Here is a 4,879-nt window from a genome sequence, read left to right on the forward strand (position 1 = left end):
ATTATAAGCAATGGTTTTGGTGCAAAGAACGCTTTCATAAGTCTGTCAAGCCTCCGCGTGAAATAAAAAATCGATTTCTGAGCAATCGATGTCACCTAATTCAGCACCTTCATGGTGGACAGTGTCTTATACGTCGGACGTAAGGAGCTTTTCGTAAGAAGACTCCTAAGTGATAGTTCGGGAACCACGACTAGAAAGGTAAACAACTTTGGTAAGTTATACCTTTGGAGTCTTCGTAGCTCGCTAAGAGTGAACGTTATCGGGAAACCGGCCCCAGTCCTGCGCGACTGTCGCGTTGCGCCGGATAGTTTGTGTCCACATTGCATCCGTTACATTCTTTAATGAACCTTTGTTACATCGTGAAAAAGTTCATGTCAAAGCGACGCAACTAAAATAAAAACGGACAGAGCAACAAAACAGCGTTGAAAAAGTTGCGTAGCTACGCAACTTGTCGTGTTCAGTTGCATCGCATTCAGTCAGGACATTCCATTTGAAAATACAGCATTAGGACTTGAGTCGCTCGCATTCGGTCGCGTTGCTTGCAGTTAGGACACAGTGTAAGGCATGTAAGGTGTATAGGAGGGTGGAGATGCAGATATATGCATAGAAGTCCAACTCTCCTTTTCCCTTCAGTGAAGCATTGTAGAGCTTGTGCATGTCAGGGAGTGTAGTCTCCGACTGATCAAGCTCTTCTGCTGTATGATAGTGCTGTGGAGTGGATGACAGTCATTGTTCAGGATGTTGAGTAACTTGTTCAGGGTCCTTTTGTCTGATACTGAAGTGATACACTCCAGGGGCCGGTTTCCCGATAACGTTCACTCTTAGCGAGCTACGAAGACTCCAAAGGTATAACTTACCAAAGTTGTTTACCTTTCTAGTCGTGGTTCCCGAACTATCACTTAGGAGTCTTCTTACGAAAAGCTCCTTACGTCCGACGTATAAGGCACTGTCCACCGTGAAGGTGCTGAATTAGGTGACATCGATTGCTCAGAAATCGATTTTGTATTTCACGCGGAGGCTTGACAGACTTAAGAAAGCGTTCTTTGCACCAAAAAACACTGCTTATAATAGCCTATCGCCCCCACAACATTCACGCAACTTCAACGTGGATGAACTTATTAGCACACAATGATAAAAAAGTAGTCTAGAAATTAAATGATCTACGTCCACCAAGTAGGCTATGTTTTCATCTAGGTTTGTTTGTTAGTGTGTTAGTTTGTTTTCCGCATGGATAAAAAGATTCGAACGCTTCATGTTTGAAAGCGTTTGAGTGCTTTTCTAGTTTGTTTGTTTGTTTGTCTGTCCGTTTGTTTGCAAGATAGGCTAACTCTAAAAGTTAAAGATGGATTTCGATTAAATTTCCAGGGAAGATCTGAAATGACCCAAGGAAGAAACTATTTAATTTTGTGAGTGATTCGTATACCGTCTGGATGCAGGAGGCGTAGGCTACATGTGTTTGCTTGGGGGAGGTTTGTGCTTTTCTAGTTGAAATAGGCTATGTAGACTTTTTTTTAAATCACAGCTGATTGACCAACATCCTCATTCAGTATTGTGTGCCTTTGGTTAACATTAAACATGACAGCAAGCTAGCACATTAGGCCTAAACATTGTAGGAAGGTGGGGGGAAGCAAAGAATAAAGCGCTTTTAATTATTTTCAAATGCGTGCACGTTTCATATTTGTATGAAAACATTTCTAGAAACTATTTTCTAAATTAGCATACTTACATTAAATCATTGGCGAACCAAAATAGTGATTTTGTGTCATATGAGTTGCATGCGTAACCGAAATTGCTGTAGGGTACAGTGGCGGCGACTAGCGTCGCGAGTCGAAACATTGCTAAGGTGCAGCTAAGAGAGATCTGAGAGTGCTCCAGACCACTCTTACCAACGAACGACGTGCGAAAGACATTCGTAGCAAAGAAGGTTTCGGGAAATGCGTGAGGTACTTAAGGTAGAGCTTAAGATAGAGGTTACGAACTACGTAGCGTTAAGAAGGCTTCGGGAAACCGGCCCCAGTTCAGCTCCCACAACAGAGCTGTCTCGCCCAGCATCCCTCTTCTTAGTGCTTCCTCCCCAGCATGCCACAGCATAGAAGAGGATGCTGACAACAACAGACTGGTAAAACATTCAGAGGAGCTTGCTGCAGACGTTGAAGGACCTCAGGAAGTACAGCCTGCTCTGCCCTTTCTTGTAGAGTGCTTCAGTGTTGACTGACCAGTCCAGTTTATTGTCCAGATGTAAACCCATTGCCCAGGTACTTGTATGTGTTCACCACCTCCACATTGACCCACTCGATGGTGACTGGCAGCAGAGCAGGCTTAGACCTCCTGAAATCTACCACCATCTCCTTGGTCTTGGCCGTGTTGAGTTGTAGGTGGTTGAGTCTGCACCATTGCAGGGTCTGAACACCTAAATGGCATATTTCAGTCTTTTATTTTTTCTAAATTCACAAAACATTCCAAACTCCTGATTTTTTGTGGAGTGTTGAAGTATTGTGTGTAGATTGATGAGGGAAAAATGTTTTAATCCATTTTAAAAAGAGTCTGAAACATAACAAAATGTGGAAAACTTGAAAGGGTCTAAATACTTTCCGACTGCAGTTGAATTTAAGTACATCCCATTCTTAAGAGCAGTGCATGCGCGTTCACGCTATTAGCATGTTCGGGAAACAGTCGGATAAAACAAACAATCTATCCATCCCCTGGGCAGGGTGTCTGCAGGTTTTAACAAGTGCAATTTTAGACTTTTTAGACCTTTTTCGACCATCATGGGTTAAATGTAAGACCTTCACGAAGTATTTAAAAAAAAAGAAATAAAAAGCCAGATTGCGGTCATTTGACATCCTGTCATCATCCTGCATCCTGTGACGACAGTACATTTCCGTTTTACATCTGTAGTTTTATTATTACGTTCCACTAACAGCAACATATCATGTAGAACTACACGGACCATAACTGCCACCATAACAGAAAAAGAAAAAAACAGAACGGCGTGGAAGAGGACGTAAAACAAAACAAAAAAAACATTAATTCTTTGTCGATATTTTGCATTGAAACGTAGGTCTTAAAGAGCACTGAGCATTTGAACACTAAGAAGGCTGTTAAAGGGGACATATTATACCTCTTTCTAAACGAGGTTAGAATTGGTCTCTCCCAAATTGAGCCGTTTCTGGACTGGCCACGCCTCCGGCTGCGTGTATTGATTACACTGCTCGTTTCACAGGTGAAAATGACTACAAACAGAGCCGGCATCCAACCACATATGTTAGACCCTGGTGCTAGGGTTGGTCTATGCAATTCCCTTAGTATGACATCAGAATAAGGGAGCCATCCAAATGGCTCACAGCAGCATACTTTCTTGACACCAAAGTCTTTCTACTGATCTACAGAAAATGGATGGATGGGTTTTTTTCGCGCTTGGAGTGTTTATAAGAACAGTAGAGGCCTAAATATGAACACAAAGGCCCGCAAAAAGTGAGTTTTGCGTAATATGTCCCCTTTAAATTACTCAAACTCAATGTTAGACTTACAGTGCAAAATATCTCTATATTTTAGACTTTTTTAGGCCTAAAATTGAAAATGTGTCATTTTAGACTTTTTTAGACTTTTTAAGACCCCGCAGACACTGCTCTTAAAATGCTCTTAAGGGGAGCTGTCCACGATAAAAGTTCTGAAATATCCCCTAATTTGATGGTGATGTCAGGTGACTGCACGTCACAGCTAAGCCACCGTCTGAACTTCGGATCTATACATTAATTAATATCAATACGAAAATCTTAATTGACATCTGCATGTAAGCATTCCAAGTAGCCTAGGCCATATACCACACGCATACATACTTTTTATTATTTACAGTGGCGGCGCCAGAGATTTGTTTCTGCCGGTGCTATGCGGGAGCTATGCTTTTCACAGAGGGTGCTATATGAGTTAACCCCCCCCCCCCCCCCCCGCGCGCGCGCTCGTAAAAAAAACCACCAAAAAAATACACCATTTCAACGCAGTTTTCGAGGGGACAACCATACCTGTCTTCTGTCTGACTCAAGTGACGTGAACTAGGCCTAACTGCAATAGCCTAATACACATGGACAAATATAGCACGTTAATACTGGAGAGAACCTTTCAGAAATTATGTTTTGTGTGAACGGATTAGCAAAACCATACTTTTGGTGAACGGAGATGCAGATCATTGCCCTCATTCATTTGTTTGAGCAACAGCCCATGTTCTGCGTTCACACAAACGAGAGCGAAATAAATGTTTTAAAAGTGGTGTCGTCATAGGTTATTTGCTACGACTTTCACTTGGTCAGGGGTGCCTTTCCCGAAAGCATCGTAAGCCTACGATGATCGTAAAGTCTCTCTTACGACCGTCTTAAGGTTTGCCGACTGTTTCCCGAAACCATCGTAGCTTAAGAGCATCGTGAAAACACTCGTAGATCTACGAGTGATCCAGAGTGCTCGTTACTGCCTAAGAGCGTCGTAACGCATATGCCTCAGTGGAGTCACCAGCAGGATATGCAGGGGGATTACAACTAAGAATATAATGATCCAACTTACGTTACCATTCTTTATTGTATTTACTTGTGATGATTCAGATTTTAGCGTCCAAAATAGCCTTCATTGAATGGACATAATGTTATTAAAACCGGATAAGAATAGCCTACAAGTTATGAAAGGAGACATTGCCAGAAAAGTTTGCCATTATCTTTTTGTGTAGCCTTTTATTTTTTATTAGGCTTATGAGGTAAAAACAGAGAAAGGAATATGTGACTAGTCTGTTCTGCGTCAAAATCTAAGACTATAGGCTATGTTATTTAAGCCTACACATTTCCTCATTTTCAACCTCTTCATTCGAACGTCTGCTTGAGTGACACGTCAAAAC

This window comes from Sardina pilchardus, chromosome 11 (assembly GCF_963854185.1).
Source record: "Sardina pilchardus chromosome 11, fSarPil1.1, whole genome shotgun sequence".
Lineage (NCBI taxonomy): Eukaryota > Metazoa > Chordata > Actinopteri > Clupeiformes > Clupeidae > Sardina > Sardina pilchardus.